Below are 18,231 nucleotides of genomic sequence, written 5' to 3'. Positions count from 1 at the left end.
AGAGGTTTCATTCCGACTGCGGTGATAACCCATATCCCAGCACTCCTCTTATAGCCAGTGGCTATTCCACCTCCTGCTGTCTGCTCTGCACAGTGAATACGCCTCCCTTCCTCCACTGCGCTGCTTTTCTCCCCACAACTGACCCATAAAGCCATGGGAGTACATGATCCCCATGTCTAACAGGCCTCTGGCCTACTTCTCCTGGCAGGAGGGGTCATGATCTGTCCAACAAGGTTCACACAACATCTTCAGGTCTTTAACGTTTGCAACAAAAACACAAAACCAAACGAACGAGGGGGAGACAGAAGAGAGTGTGGCACATTTTGAAGTGTTTCTGACCTTAAAAAACAAGAGGCAGCCCTATCAATGTACAAACTCAGACCTCTCTCTCCGGCTGTACCACAGAGCCTCTGTAGAGGACAAGGCATCCCTAAAACATGGAAGTACTGATTTGTTTAACTCTTCACAGAGCATAGCTCAATAAAATGTTAAACTGCTGTTAACTTTGCCAGGGGGAGCGAAGTGCCGCAGGAGCATTGGGTTGAGACCAGAGTCAAACATCTACTTATGTAAATGTAAATGGAGAAAGGAGAAGGGGCGGTAGAGAATAGAAGGTAAGGTACAATGGCTTCAGTACAGGAGATTCAGCTTAATGTGCAGGCCATTTGTTAAGGATGGAGGGAGAATAAACAATTAGAATAATTACATTTCCAACTCTGCTTAATGCTAGTGAGAAGGAGCCCTGAGCTTCTGGGGTAAGCTTGTTAGTGGCATCTTCAGCAAAGTAAAGTATAGCTAGATTCACTTAACAGAATTTCATTACCTATAAAGGGCAGCCTAAACAGAATAAATTACTAGCCTGTATAGTGAATGGTATTAGGAAAGACATTCCTTATGCCTTTTAAAACCAGTACTGTTTACTCTCGTGTGCACTGTAGATAGCTAGTAGATGCTATGCTAGCTATCTCTGGAGGAGGTTCTGGCTCAGTTAGTGGCTTTGTTTCTGCCATGAGCGCCTGCCTGTGGTGCAGCATGTTGGCATCTGTAACCTTGGCAGTGGCCCTGTGAGAAAGATCTACAGCCAATAGATAGGTGCACCATATAGTGTATTACTGCGTAGGTCAGGAGTTGAATCTGGTGGAGTGGGCAGTGCTGCTGTTCGGAGCAGGGTGGATGGACATCTTGTATGTCAAGGTGGATAGGTCACAGTCCTCATCATCTCACTGAACACAATGTGGCAATGTACGCAGCCAAACACGTGATGGGTGGCGAGGACATGTAGCATCCCATAAGGGCGGCTGAGCTGCCACTCCCCTTGGCTCTGGCCATTCTAAGGCGTCAACGTCTGCTGAGAAGCACAACATAAATCATACAGACAATATGGAACCTTTTGCTCTGAATAACACTCAAACAACCACCCATCTACCCCCACCGTTCCATTACTCACACATAGGGTCACACGCACACACACACACACACACACACACTGGTGTTATAGTCAGTCATGCCTCTGCATTAGCTGTGGAGAGCCACGGTAGGAGTCAGGATGAACTGTGACCAGGAAATCTCAATAACATCTTCACATTGCCATTCAAATAATCAAGCTGACGCCAACCCCAATTGACTGTCTGCAACCAACAGTTGATCTCCCCATCTCTCCCTCAAGACCTGTCCGATTACACTTAAGTACTGTACAGGCAGAGGCCCCCTGCTCTTAATGAAGCAGCCATTTTTATTAGTGAGTCAAAGAGATGGCTATCTTCTCCAGTGTGAGAGGATCTGAGCTCCTGTGCTCCATTGGCTGTAAAAATTCAGATAGACTGCAGATGTACAAACCTTTTGCGGATAATTGACTCCAAAGCCTTCTGTATTCCACAGGGTTTTGAATTTGATGACCAATGTGGGGAACATTTGCCATTTGCTTCATGATTAGTTTCCCTCAGATCTTATTTCATTGTCCTCAGAGTGTACAAAAAATGCTGCGAGTCAAAACGACAGACTAAAATTAATAACGACACCCCATGAATTAGTAGGAAGCGCAATTTAATAAATAAACATCTAAATCTTGCCTTGAGCTCCGCATTCAATATTTGAATGCTTTGTCGCTCGTAATTTTCCAAGCCACATTTAGAATCACATTATGGTGTCGTTGCTCGAGCCAGAACCTGGAAATGTTGCATAATGGTACAACTCTGTGAAGTATTTGAGTCCTGGTGAAGATTCAAATTGTAAAGGTAAAGTTTAAACTGCCTGGTTTCATAAACCAGACCTTGAGAAAAATCTTCTTATTAAAGATCATAGGAAAGTAATGCCAAGTAATGATATCAACACTGGGGGCATGAAATAGATCAATATGTCTATAAGAGTGTCTGATCCCCACTAATGACTAGGAAGGTTATATCAGTCATTGGTTTACCAATACAAAATCAATGTACTCTGGTAAAGAAGATATCAGCAAACTCAGTCCTATTTCACCCAAATGCAAACAGAACACTTGGCTCAACTCATCAGTGTCATACTCACCAAAGAGACAAAATTACGTCGTTCCCCATCTTAATTTAATGTGTGACTTCCCTAATGGGGAATATTCAAACTTGACTAATGTTGTCTTATCAATTTGCTCAATGAACCCAATGAGTCTGAGTCTGACCGTCACCACAGCTGTATTATGTAACATGGCTTTGCCCTCTGCCATCCGTCAGCTCTGTGACTCTTTTTGCATCCCAAATGGCACCCTATTCCCTACATTGCATAACTTTTTACCAGAACACTATGGGCCTTGTAGAAAAGTAGTGCACTATATAGGGAATAAGGTGCATTTTGGGACACAGCCTCTGTCTCATCCCCCTGTTCACCCCCTTAATATTAGCCATGACCGCGTGGCTAATTGCTGTGTTTCACGCCTGTGTCAGGTAGAGGAGCTGTGCTAAACAAGGAGATAGCCACAGTACAGCACGGTCACCGTGACCATTAGGGTCAAACAGATTGTAGCGATATCCCAACTTAATGAGATGCACACTGCAGAACAGAAGTATAAAAATAATGAGATTCATATTTTCTATTGACAGAGGCTGGTAACAGAGATGATTAGGACAATGAGCATCAGCTACAAAAATGCTGAAAGACTGGGGAACACATCAGTCTGACTAACTCAATGGAGAAAACAGAAAACTTGTATGGCACACTGTGTGTAGAGTTAATTCGCTAACAATGGACATACAGCTCAGTTGGTAGAGTGTGGCTCTTACTACGCCAGGAAAGTGGGTTGGATTCCTGGTGCCATCCATACTTAAAATGTAAGTCGTTTTGGATGTAAATTTCTTTAGATAAAAGCGTCTGCTAAATGGCATATATTATTATTGTTATGTATGTCAAGGAGACAACATTTAGGTTTGAAGTGTTAAAAAAAAGAACACTCCAGTGATCAAGTGACCCTGACAGACGCCAGAAGTAGAGCAGCGTCTTAACTAACACCTTGAGTTCCTGTGCTTGTTACATGATTTGTTGTTAATGTGAGACAGAGTGAGGCAGTGACCCTTCATAGAGAAAACATTCTGTTATTTAGATTAGCTACATTACCCTCCTGTGCCCTGGGCAAACAAGTAAACACTCAGTACAAATCAACAGCATAACTCAGGTTACAGCACAACATTAACAGAAAGTATTTGAAAGTGATACAATACCTTTGGCCCATTATCCAATCAGTCTCTCATGTACAAACTAAAATACATGTTTGTAACAGCAACTAACTTCTATCAACCCCCACCATCTCCTTGAACAAAAGAAAGGAAAATAACTCAATATTGGTTCATCTAAAAGCCCTTGTTTGAGTAACAGGACCATTCAATCTTCTCAATGCCACTCAACACTTGATTTGACCATGAAAACTTGAGTATGAATTTGAGCCTCTGTAGCTCTTCAGAGGTGAATGTTTGTTCACCACACTCTTTCACTTCTTCAACAACTTCCACTATGATTTGCAACAGGATGTTGAGAACTCTATCTCTATTTCTCAGAATATATTTTTAATTGTTGTCTATCTGCCTTTCTCCTTATCTAAGCAGACAAACAGTAGACATTCAAATGGAATAAATTAATCTATCTGTTGGCAGTCTACAGTATTTAATCCTTAATTCAATAATAATTTTCAATAGGACATCAAAAATGGCCAGACAGCATGAAATGGAATGATTGTTTAAAATATCAATCAAAAGTGTAGTATGGAAGCACTATAGCAGTATTGTTAGAGAGGGGTAAAGAGAAAGATTTAGTTCGGGTGCCAGGCAGGTATTAACCCTGCCGAAAGGAAAAGAGTAAGATAGAGAGAGTACCACTTTCTAAATATTCATATGATGGACCTGCAGAAAAATACAAAGAGAATTGTATTGCTGTTGTTGTCAAAGCTTTCTGGCTTTCATCTCTACAAAGAGGAACACACGGTCACCAACAGGCCAGGCCACCAAACCATGATGCCTGTGACACCCAACAAAGCCTGTGCATTGCTTACCGCAAACAGATGAATAAAATAACACTTTTTAATTGCATAGTGAGCTTAGTTCTCACTGAACCTATTGACCATATTAGTACAGATGTCGGATCTTAATTTGACACATTTCGTCCCAGGAGGAAAATAATCCTGCAGCAGGAGGATTTTAACATCTGAAGAAATATTTATAATCGTCGCCAGGGTGCAGCTGAAGGCGTTGTTTGTATACAATGCACACTGTACCTACCTGCAGCCTACAGCACATCTCGTGGATCAATGTCTATTTTTGATGCATTCATTCCGTGTGGTTACAGAGTTAAGACAGAAACAACTTAAAGGTTAACAGTTTAAGGATTAATTGTGGTTAAGGTTAATACTGTGGTTTGAAACAAAATAATAAAAAAAACTATGTATTATGAGTATTCATAGTATTCTTAGTGCTTGCTAGAGTGAACTGCCGTAGCACAGTGGTCTAAGCAGCGATCTCCGGTTCAAAGCTCAAAGCTGAGTTTTCACCCAGTGGTGGGCAATATAGTGACCATCCTGAGCCTACAATAGGCCCACAAGTTAATTGTATTTTTTGAAACGTTTTCAAGAAGTTAAACAAATAGTCTTATCAGTTACACAACAAAGGAAAGTGTCTCAGCTCAACTAAATTGTCTTTGGATGGGCTCAAACTCATAAACACCTTGACAGCTCTACGAAATGAAATATTAAAACTTACATAATACAAGCTTTCAATCCACACCAAAGACCAGAACTATATTGACAAAGTATACATAGCCTGCCTAACTATAAAACGTGGATGAGTATACACACTGGATGAAAGTATATCGTTCTACTGCAGGCCTACATCTGTAAATCAACTGATGGCCCAAATCAACTCAGCCAAAGAAACACAGTAGTTTATTAACGGTTTTCACCTCTGTCATTATGTGACAATGTATAGGTTGCCATTCCATACAATAGAAATCAAGTATTTCATTGGTTACCAGAGCAAATCTACTGTGTCGATTAACCTGACACTTTGTATGAATGGAAACTAATTTTGGTGTACTGTAGCCTACTATTATTGTTTTATTTGTTTCCTATTTATGTTATCCAAAAGTGTCTGACATGGTCATTTCTTATCAAGGGGGTAAAATATCCCTGGACTGTCCATATTTGAAATGTGTAACTTAATCAATCGGGGGGATAAGTCAATCATGGTGATTAAGTTATTTGTGCCAGAAGAGCATGGGCCAGAATAGAACCCACACCGACACGACAGGCCTATATGTGCTCACTGAAAGCAGCTGCCCCAACGGCTAGACAAACCCACAATTAAACTACATTTTGACCTTTGGATACACTTGATACCTGTATGTCGTAGCCTAGTGGAGACTAATATATATCTTGTGTTATTAAGCTATAAAATGACAGTTGTTGATCTGTATGGCTGCATTTCAGAAACATTTTTTTATATTTGAATGTTGCAGTAATAGGACCTAGGCCTAATGTTTGAGCGAGCCTGAGATACAATTGTTTTGATAACAAGCCCTGATCCCAATGTCTCGACTGCGCCCACATTGGAAAGAAAGAGAACTGATGAGGCTCGTTTGAATTTCCTGATGCAGCAGGAAAATTCTCTGCAACAAAAGAGTGATCAAGTTAAGATCAGACATCTGTATATCACTGCAGAAGCCGAAGGTGAACAGGCCTTCATAAAGATCTCCAGGTTTGCTACATGACATGAAGAAAAGTGTCTCATGCACAACTGTGTAACCAATGAATTTAGATGCCCTAGTATGCACATTGCTGTATACTCTGCACATTGTCTTTAGATTTACTGAAGTCAGTGTTTTACATCACCATCCATCCAAACATGCATATGTATGTTGAAGATACATTAGGCCATCACCATGCCACAATAAATCATTCACCAATATCTTGCTATGATACCCAATTACACTACACCTGTCAATGTGCTATCAGGATTAATGGTGTTGTGTGTAAATGAATATCTGACCTGTACTGCCATCTACAGGAAAACAGTCCAGAGGGTAACAACCACTGGGTCTGGCAGTGCCACTAATTGAGTGAACTTGAAAACGCTATCTCAAGTTATCCTTTATTATCACAATCACTGTTATCAGTAGATAAGCAAGCAATTTGAGGGCAGGCCTACATAGTGTTATCATTACTATGCACTGTACAGAGGGGAGGGGGGGGGGTCAGATATGAACTGTACTGTCATTGCAGGAGGCACGACATATGCATTGAATATGAATATTGAATATTGATACATATTAAATGCATTGAATATGAACGTGTCATACAGTCATAAATCTAATGTTGTGAGTATCCAACCAGTGCCTTGACCCCGACCAAGTGTGTGAGAACTGTTGATGGTGCTCGTTGTGTCAGTGATTTGCTGTGTAAAATTGTACTCCAGATAGAGTTTCATTTAGAGAGAGAGATTAGGCAAATGATGCCGTACTGCCTTGTGACTTGTGCCTCAGCGCGCAGCTCCGCCATTGCCTCTGCTCTGCAAACTGTCAGCACCATGGACAGCGACGCAGTGTATTCTAATGGGGCGTCTAGAGCTTGCCGGGCTTAAAGGTGGAATAATAGCCTATGTGATAGAAATCGTAAAACACTGGGGAAGTTGGCAAAGCTGCATACTTATTTTAGCAATCGTTAATTAAATGAGAATGAACAACACATTATAACATATCTGATACCACCAAATTTCGTTCCTAATTTCGCTATGGAGATCAAATAGGCCTGGAGTATATTTTCAGATGTATTAGTTTTATTTGTAAATGACATTCCCTGTCTTAAAAGCAGGTTTATTCATTCAATTACAATACTGTGGAGGGGAATTATATATTTTTTAAATAAGAAATTACAATCAGATATCAAATCAAATCAAATCAAATTTATTTATATAGCCCTTCGTACATCAGCTGATATCTCAAAGTGCTGTACAGAAACCCAGCCTAAAACCCCAAACAGCAAGCAATGCAGGTGTAGAAGCACCTGATATGATCAGTTTGTTCATCTAGTTAAATTTGATGTCACTTGGAATTACCGACCTCCATGTAATATAATACATACTCACTCAGTTACTCATTATCCCGCTCTCGCTCGCATGCATGCACGCACACACACACACACACACACACACACACGAATCCATCAGAAATGGCAACTTTGTTTCCCCTTTATAGTTGTCCTCCAGAGGCGTGAATCTACTTTGCATTATGCAAAATAAATAATGAATGAAGAATGGCCTAATAAACATAATAGATCACACGAGCTAACATAAATCATTAAAGGATGTAAATAAAGATGTATTTATTTGTTGTTTAACCTTTATTGAACTATGCTGATAGCTTAATAAAAACATACCTGAGTTATAGAAGAATCTTTATATTGCTTGTCGACTCAGCAATCCTTGGAGTTTTCGAGTTATTTTGAACCAGACATCAGTCATGTCCAATTAATACACAGTTAATGATGTTTGAACCTTGCGATGACTGAGACAACAGGAGTTTTCAATGGCACCCGGTTTCTGCCGTCAATACTCCCAAGTAGCTTTATTCACGACCAGTTTACTTTTCTCAGAATGTCTTGGACATGCTACATTTGGTGCAACCGTTATCCCTTCTCAAAGTTTGAAGGTAAAACAACCGACTCCCGCTCCTCCTACAGTTGCTGTGTTTTTGACAGTGAACGGAATATCAAGCAGAATAGAGTCCGGTGAAGAAACCAAGTCAGGTCTGACGTTCCAAGGAGAGCGCTGCCGACGTGGCTTAAAACGATAATTTGGTAGACCAAGTCCAGAGAAATTACCCAACTCTAATAATCACCGATGTTGATATGAAAAGATTGGCAGTTAACGGCACAAATCCTACATGAGGCAGGCTGCGGTGCATCTCTACTGCCTTAACAAAACTGATGTCTGATTCTGCAGAAAGCAGCGCGAACGTGCGAATGACGCAGATGATGTATAATCAGGCGAGAGCAGCTCTGGGCCAGGGTGTTAACACAGGTTAAATCTCAAACTTACAATGAAACCGTTACGTTTATTTTAGCTGAATACATTCATTGAGATTCCCTATGTGCACATATTCATTTTGACCATTGCTTTGAATGCCATCTCAACAATATTCTGAGTAAAATAATAATATAATTATAAATGGGTTTAGCACATACTGTCTAAAGCTTTAGAGCCCAGTTTTAGAGCCACATAATGACTACTACAATGGATAGTGGATGGTTGCTTTGAGATTCAGTTAAAGAATCACAACTTGTTTTCCCATAGGAATAGGATTTCCCTGGGTATTTCCCCATAAGGAAAAAACCAGCCCCATTGAGGAAATAGAATAACCAATCTTTATTTCAATCTCAAGATTTGAACTCATGCCTGTGTAGTAGAGGAAGTGTTTTGCACCTGAGTATGCAACCTATTTTAGCTGGTGTTTTGTTGCTCGAGTCCATTTCCAACAGTAATTAGCCAATGATTTAGGGCACCCAATAATCTACATTGCAGATACTTTTACCAGCAGATATATATCTTCATCCTCATTATGTGTTTTCTTCTAAAGAAAAGTAGTTTTTTATTAAAAACAGCAGAGAGTGAGAATGTGCCTCAGAACATTGCCTAAATTACTTTGTAATTAGTTGAGAGTGAACAAATGGGGAGCTGCGTGTCAAAATTAAATCAAGTGCAAATCAAGTGCACATGACTGCTGAATAGAGGCCGCATGTTTCTGAAATATGAACTGAAACAAACTCCTGGATTTGGATACAATCAGAGTGATTTAGTTCATTTGCCAACCTCAATTTGTGAGTGGAAAATTAGTCTTTCTGTTTTTTTTTTTTTTTTTTCATGAATACAAAATAGGTTGTATGGGTTGTAGTCTATCAATACTTAGTCTTGATGAGGTACACCTGCTGATATTGATGGCAAATTACAGAAGGCATTGATTTCTGTTCCAAATAACATTCATTTTATTTCAGAAGTGTTGCGTTGCTAAAGAAGGGTTGTGTGGCTAAACATCTGTACTTGACATGATCTCACTAAAGAGCTCACTAAAGAGCTCACTAAAGAGCTCTAGTCTAGATCATGGTTTAATCCTGCCAGCATCGTTTATTACCCAGAGTCATGTCTTTATGTAAATATATGGCTATGTTATGACCCAGATAAGATCATGAATGTTTTCACAGGATCACCATGGTGACCATGGTACTGGATATAGCTTTCAGACAAATCAAATCAGCCATATGTAGGCTAGAGCCAACATTTATCACAACCACATCTACATCATTGTCAAAAGCTGTATACATTCAAATTCACACATTCACACTCTAATTGAAAAAAGCTAATAACTTCATAAAATACAACCCGTCTTTGACTTTAACACATAGAGCTGGTATAATTGTGCAATAACTGATCGACAAGCACCACCAGAATCAGATAAACATAAACATAACCCACAGGATAAGTCCAATCATTTGTTATGAACTGCCAGAGGCAGTGGCTGCATTGATATTTTCTACAACATAAATTAACCAATATTTATCAATAAAGACATTCTTTACATTTAATGTATGGGTTATTGTTGATGTTCTCATGTCTGTTTTACATTTCAAAAGTGAAACATTCAATATTAAAAGGTTCCCCTCCCTACCTAGAGAATCTATTCTTTAGAGAGGAGCTCCCTGGTAGTGAGTCTGGGCTGTGAGCTAATTGAACATCATAGTAATGGCACTCTCTGGGGGTCTGGTTGAGAGCTGCTGCTCAGCCCCCAGCACCATCCATAACACTGACAGAATCCTCCATGCTGCCAGCCCCACTGTGGCAAACACTGAAATCTACAGAGAAGGTGATGGATGCACTCTTTAGCTGACATATTGTAACAATCTTTACCACGATTTCATTTTTTCCCCTCAGATTCAATTGCTGTTGTCTGATCGCCTTCTTCCCAGCTCACTTTCTTATCCTGTATTAGTTTTTGGACCCAAATTCTACTTTTTGGGGCAAACAAGTAGTGGTGCGCAGTTTTTAGGCTTCTCTCTTGAGATGCATGGTGTCACCTAAAAGCAGATTGTTGTAGGCAGAGTGGTGTAAAGTAAATCTCACTATAGTGCACAGAACACAATTGTATCGCAATGCAATCTTCAGAATATGCATGTGATGGTAAAACAAAAGTTCACAGCTGAGCTTACTGTCCTTGATCAGAGATCTCAACTGACAGTGAAAACGGCATCTGAATGTGTTAAAACTGCTTTCTTGAACATGGTATTGACCCTGCCATTCCCTGAAACATGTTCATATACTGTACCTATTTGTACACTACACTCTAAGGAAAAAGTTGCTATCTAGAACCTAAAATGGTTATTCGGCTATCCCCATAGGAGAACCCTTTAAAGAACCCTTTTTGGTTCCAGGTAGAAGCCGTTTGGCTTCCATGAAGAACCCTTTTCACAGAGGGTTCGACTTTGAACCCAAAACGGTTCTACCTGAAACCAAAAAGGGTTCTCCTATGGGGATAGCCAAAGAACAAAGGCTGCTCAATATGGGGTCAATTCTACCTAACCTGTTTGCTTCTGAATCATATTAAGCAATCTGCCTACGTTAGTTTCTGCTGTATTTATACATTTTCCTGTCCAAAAGCTGAGCCATCTGCACAACATCTTTAATGTTAATCTGTTTCTCCAAGCCTATATACAAGTGTATTTTCCCAGAACTATCCATGATGTTAAGTCAGTAGTGTTGTGGGTGGAAATCCTGGATAATATCTATTACCAGCACCCTCAAAAGTCATCCAACCCAGTATGAATAAAGAACACTTCCCACCCAAGCAGGGAGCTGTCACAGCAAGGCAGACCTCAACCTCATTACTAGAGGGACACATAGATAATGCGCAGTGTATCTGGCAGGTTTTTTTCCTGTTTAATTTGAAGTGTAACGGCATCGTTTCAGATGAAAATATACGGCAGGGAAGATTATAGGTCTCTTGATATGGCCCTAAAGCATTTTCTCATCCACTTTTATTCCCCACCATGGTCTATTAATCTAAGAACCAGATACTTATCCTCATGGTGATTTACCCCCATATAAATATGATGACATAAGGATAGGATTAAGCATTGGCAGAGTTATAGGTTTATAGTAAAGGTTTAGTCAAGGGTCAGTGCTGGAATTGGTTTTAACGCTCTCTTAACTCAGTGGAATCAAGGACTACTAAATTGGCCACTAGCAAAAAAAAATTGTAAGAACAAATTTCACTGTGATTCTGTTATGTTAATAATTTAGAGGAAGGAGTCAGAGTCTCTTCTGAACCAATTTGTTTGTATTGTTAATCAGTTACGGACTTATGATTTTAATTAATATGATTCGTTGTATGTCTAAATGAATTTTACATTAGCAACCACCCTTCCCCATGCTCCTCCTCCTCCTCCTCCTCCGTCTCCATCTCCTCTACCAGAACCACAACCGTAGCACTGGTACTAACTTTGACTCACAATGAGTACTAGCCTTGTCTCCCTATGCCGTCTGCAGCTAAACTGTAGCTACAGCCAGTTTATATAAATCATGTAATCAGCCTTGTCAGCCTCAGCCTTTGTGAGCAAACTGGCTCTTATATGGCTCTACTTTCTTTGTTAGATACACTCAATATATTATATTTCCTTTGACCCCCCTCCCACCCCCCACTCCAATCCTTCCACATCGCAGCAGCCTCTTCATCTGGTGACGATAACACCTTTTATGTCATTACTTTTATGGCTCCCCAGGCTTGACTACTGAATATACAAGGAAAAGTGTTCCACTGTAGCATGTCATCGGTATTATATTTTCAAAGCTAGGGTGAACAAAGTCTAGGTATGTATTGGGTTGCAGTTGCAATTATGAAAAGGAACAAATGAAGCAGAAAATATCTGAAGGGTGTCTGTGAGCTGGCTTCTAATTTCATTGAACATAGTGTGCTTGACTTGTATTAGACTAAGAAAGGTCAGAAGACTCAGCACAAACATACTCCCAAGGTCCTCTCCAGTAATGGAGATGCATATGGATGAGCTGCTATCTCATTATTAGTAAAGAGATGGAGGGAAAAAGCTGTGCCTAGAATCACTTCTTTAAGGTGAAATATATTGCATACTATAACAGGCCTCCTCTTACTTATCCAGGAAATGGTACAGCTGCTAACAGCTCTCTAGACAAATACGGATGCAAAGAAACTGCTCTGTGATAAAAGTACTTCACACAGATGTACTCTGCGCTAATCATATAGCAGCCATTTACAGTACCATAAGATTGGCTCTAATGGACTTCTAATAATTCAGAGCTGAGGACTTACAGTGCCTTGCGAAAGTATTCGGCCCCCTTGAACTTTGCGACCTTTTGCCACATTTCAGGCTTCAAACATAAAGATATAAAACTGCATTTTTTTGTGAAGAATCAACAACAAGTGGGACACAATCATCAAGTGGAACGACATTTATTGGATATTTCAAACTTTTTTAACAAATCAAAAACTAAAAAATTGGGCGTGCAAAATTATTCAGCCCCTTTACTTTCAGTGCAGCAAACTCTCTCCAGAAGTTCAGTGAGGATCTCTGAATGATCCAATGTTGACCTAAATGACTAATGATGATAAATACAATCCACCTGTGTGTAATCAAGTCTCCGTATAAATGCACCTGCACTGTGATAGTCTCAGAGGTCCGTTAAAAGCGCAGAGAGCATCATGAAGAACAAGGAACACACCAGGCAGGTCCGAGATACTGTTGTGAAGAAGTTTAAAGCCGGATTTGGATACAAAAAGATTTCCCAAGCTTTAAACATCCCAAGGAGCACTGTGCAAGCGATAATATTGAAATGGAAGGAGTATCAGACCACTGCAAATCTACCAAGACCTGGCCGTCCCTCTAAACTTTCAGCTCATACAAGGAGAAGACTGATCAGAGATGCAGCCAAGAGGCCCATGATCACTCTGGATGAACTGCAGAGATCTACAGCTGAGGTGGGAGACTCTGTCCATAGGACAACAATCAGTCGTATATTGCACAAATCTGGCCTTTATGGAAGAGTGGCAAGAAGAAAGCCCTTTCTTAAAGATATCCATAAAAAGTGTTGTTTAAAGTTTGCCACAAGCCACCTGGGAGACACACCAAACATGTGGAAGAAGGTGCTCTGGTCAGATGAAACCAAAATTGAACTTTTTGGCAACAATGCAAAACGTTATGTTTGGCGTAAAAGCAACACAGCTCATCACCCTGAACACACCACTGTCCCCACTGTCAAACATGGTGGTGGCAGCATCATGGTTTGGGCCTGCTTTTCTTCAGCAGGGACAGGGAAGATGGTTAAAATTGATGGGAAGATGGATGGAGCCAAATACAGGACCATTCTGGAAGAAAACCTGATGGAGTCTGCAAAAGACCTGAGACTGGGACGGAGATTTGTCTTCCAACAAGACAATGATCCAAAACATAAAGCAAAATCTACAATGGAATGGTTCAAAAATAAACATATCCAGGTGTTAGAATGGCCAAGTCAAAGTCCAGACCTGAATCCAATCGAGAATCTGTGGAAAGAACTGAAAACTGCTGTTCACAAATGCTCTCCATCCAACCTCACTGAGCTCGAGCTGTTTTGCAAGGAGGAATGGGAAAAAATGTCAGTCTCTCGATGTGCAAAACTGATAGAGACATACCCCAAGCGACTTACAGCTGTAATCGCAGCAAAAGGTGGCGCTACAAAGTATTAACTTAAGGGGGCTGAATAATCTTGCACGCCCAATTTTTCAGTTTTTCAGTTTCAGTTTGAAATATCCAATAAATGTCGTTCCACTTCATGATTGTGTCCCACTTGTTGATGATTCTTCACAAAAAAATACAGTTTTATATCTTTATGTTTGAAGCCTGAAATGTGGCAAAAGGTCGCAAAGTTCAAGGGGGCCGAATACTTTCGCAAGGCACTGTATATACATTTCACTTTGCCAGGCTGTGTGGACTGTGGCATTGAACCCAGGCACTTAAAAGAGTGGTCAGCAAAAGGTGGAATAAACAGCTATTTATATGCATTAAAGGGAAACAATAGGCAACAGAGAAATAGCTGTGTCTGCAGTTCTGCGACAATTTTACAGGTCCACTCTGCTGTGCAATGTGTGCCAGTACCATGGTCCTGTCACTCAGACTACTGGTAAGGAACAACAGAGGCTTTTTACCACTGGAGAGAACCCTGACAAGGCAGCAGCTATTCTTCATGGGATCCAGCAACATTAAGGCAGTTATATACTATTTAAAATATTACATGACATTACATTTCATAACATTTACACAATACATTAAGTGTGTTCCCTCAGGCCACTACATATCTACAATACAAAATCCATGTGTATGTGCGTGTAGAGTGCGTGTCTTATCATGTGTATGTGTGGCTGTGCGTGTGTCTCTTCACAGTCCCCACTGTTCCATAAGTTGCATTTTTATCTGTTTTTTAAAATCTGATTCTACTGCTTGTATCAGTTATGGCTCTGCACACATGTATCATACTCATAGTCCTTGTCTAGTGTATCATTCACTCTGAATCATTAAGAGCCCTATAGCACAGCGCAGGGCATAGGTAAAATGCCACAGACAGGTTGAGTGTAGTCCTAGCAGAGCTGAATGTGACACCGTACTTGAGCACCCTCCAGCCCTTTTGTAATTTTTAAGGAACTGTTGCATGATACATCTTCACAATGGCAAACGAGTCTCATACAATAACAAGCTTTTGTTGTTCTTTTAGTGTCAGATTCTAAACCAGCGGAAGAAGAGACAAAAAAGACTTGGGGCAATCTGATTACATTGACACATTTTCTTTTTAATTGGGTCTGTCAATTTTAAGTGCCATATTGATGCAGCAGACTAAAAATTGCATAATTACAACGTCTAAGAGATTGGGATGGAGGTTCAGCCATTTTATTAATTTACTCCATACACTTCTCCCCATCTGCATTTGACAAGGGTGACCTGCTTCAGGAAGCTAGGCATATGTCGCACGGCACTACTTCACATGAGAGGCATTTGAACATCTTTTAATGTTTTTAGCAAAATGATTTTTTTTCAGAAATGCCTTCTGGAACATGTGAACGTTCATGTGCCTTAATAATAAACTTGTATTCCATCTGTAAATACGAATACACTTTTTGTCACGCCCTGGCCTTAGTATTCTGTGTTTTCGTTAGTTTTTTGGTGAGGCCAGGGTGTGACATGGGGATTTATGTGGTTTGTTTTGTCTGGGGTTGTTTGTAGGTATGGGATTGTGGTTAGAGTAGTACTCTAGGTAAGTCTATGGTTTCCCAGAGTGGTTCTCAATCAGAGGCAGGTGTTTATCGTTGTCTCTGATTGGGAACCATATTTGGGCAGCCATATTCTTTAGGTCTCTTGTGGGTGATTGTTCCTGTCTCTGTGTTTTGTTTGCACCAGAATAGGCTCAGTCACTTTGGATTTTCTTTTTTCATTGTTTTGGAAGAGAAGAGAACGAGCGCCATTCTCCTTGCGGAGATGGTGCTAAATACCTCAACACGGTCGGTCCCTGGGATTGGGCTGGCCAACACGATTCGTTTTGCTTGGAAGGAAAAGGAGTTGGAGCCTTTAGGACGGGAAACTTTTGGAAGGATAATATTGATGGGGATTCTAAAGCTGACGGTGAAGGACGTGTTTTGTTTCCAAGGCAACTCGTTGGAGGGAGCATAGGACGTGGCACTATATACAGAGGAGAAACAAGATGATATCCTGAGAAGGGCAAGAGCAGTGGGAGGCGAGAGGCCGATGAGCCACTATGAAATAACAAGCCTGGCGAAGAATAACTTTAGGGTTGTAACTGTCAACATTTACAACCCATACGTTAAGGATGAAGAGGTGAGGGCCTTTCTGGGGAGATACATGGATAACGTCTCCTCAGCAAGGCACCTCAAAGACTCCCTTGGGTTTTGGAATGGGAGGAGAGGCTTCCAGGCCCTCCTCAGAGAGGACCCAAAGGGACATGGTGGCTACCTCCATCCTCCTGCTATGTTCTCCCTAGGGGCTGACAGGGGGATGTTGTTTTATGCACGTCAGCCCCCATTTTGCAGGCGCTGTATGGCCCTACGGCCACATATTCGCCTCGTGCAGCACAAGAAAATGCAGATTTTGTGGATCTGAGGAACACGAGGCGAAGGATTGTGACAAGCCTAAGGCGTGCCACGGGTGTGGCTCGTCAGCACACCTGTGGCGGGGGTGCCCGGCTCGTCAGAGGTCATATGCGTCTGCGGCTGGGGGGGGAGCAGGAGCGGGGGATGGGGGAAGAAGAGGAGGGGAAGGAAGCAAGCCTCATGACCAGAGTACAGGTCCAGAGGGGAAGGCCGCAAGGAAGGAGGAGGAGCAAGAAGCGGCGGATGGAAGAGAGAAGGAAACGGAAGGCACGGGAGTAGGAGAACCAGGAAAAGCGGCGGAAGAAGGCAACCGAGTGGAGGAGCATGAGAGAGAAGAAAGCGAGGGAGGAGTGTTGGAGAAGGAGACGGTGGAAGAGCAAGTGGACTGGGGGGAAAGTGCCCTGGTGGAAGAGATGAGGGGTATGGTGGAGGAGCTGGTGGGGGGGGAGGGTGGTATCTCTCCACTGCCGCCATCACCAAAGAAGAGAATGAAGAGGAGGGTGCGATTGGCCGACAGTGAGAGGGAGGGGATGGCCAAGAGAGTGATGGGGGTGGGAGAATCCTCTGGGTTGCTGCTGGTTTCCCCAGGCCCTCAACTTCTGTTGGGTGGGGACACACCTAACAAGACTCAGGACTGGGTACAGGAGGAGGTGGGGAGTTTTTTGTTTGGGGACTCAGCCTCCCCGATTTTTTTCCAATCCAGCTGCAGCACTGGGGAGGGGGAGGATTGTGGGGGTAGACCCAGGGTGCAGGGCACCCCGGAGCCAAACACTATTCCTGCATCCTGGGTTGGTGAGATGGAGGAAGAGGGGGGGATGTCGGGAGTACGGATGGTGTTTTCACCGGTAGATATGGAGCAGGGGAGCATCGGGTGAGTCTCCTGTTTTTGATTTTTTTTCTGTCTGGGTTTAGAATTTGAGTGTATTACATGTTTTTATTTGATTCTTTCATGGGGTCTAATTTTACTTTTGTTACTTTAAATGTAAGGGGTTTAAGGGATTTTGTTAAGAGGAGGGCGGTTTTTAGTTATTTGGAGGGTGTGGGGTTTGATTTTTGTTTTTTACAGGAGGTTCACCTGAGGGATGGAGGGGATGTTAGTAGGTTTAAGAGGGAGTGGGACAAGGGGGAGTCGGTTTGGGGTATTGGGGGGGTGCACTCATCGGGGGTAGGGATTTTGTGTGGGCACAGGGAGGTAAAAGTGGAGGATTCTTTTGTGGTAATGCAGGGGAGGGTTTATAGGGGTGGATGTCACGATAAGGGATTGTAAATTTAGATTAGTGGTGGTGTATGGGCCACAGGTGGTGGCAGACAGGAGGGAGATGGTGGACTGTCTGACGCCCCTGTGTGTCACAAATAGGAAATTAGTGATAGGGGGGGATTTTAATACAGATTTAGGAATGGGGTGGATAGCAGTGCAGGCGCCATTACCAGGCTAATGGCTTGCCATGGTCTGGTTGATGGTGGTCTGCACACTACTCCGAAAATGGCCGGTCCTACATGGCGCAACTCCAGGGGGGTTGAGCGGAGGCTCGACTATTTGTACCCAGGTCTTTGGGTAAGTTGTCTGGGCGGCTG

Source organism: Oncorhynchus kisutch, linkage group LG10 (genome assembly GCF_002021735.2).
Source record: "Oncorhynchus kisutch isolate 150728-3 linkage group LG10, Okis_V2, whole genome shotgun sequence".
In the NCBI taxonomy this organism is placed as follows: domain Eukaryota; kingdom Metazoa; phylum Chordata; class Actinopteri; order Salmoniformes; family Salmonidae; genus Oncorhynchus; species Oncorhynchus kisutch.
This window is presented reverse-complemented; position numbering follows the sequence as displayed.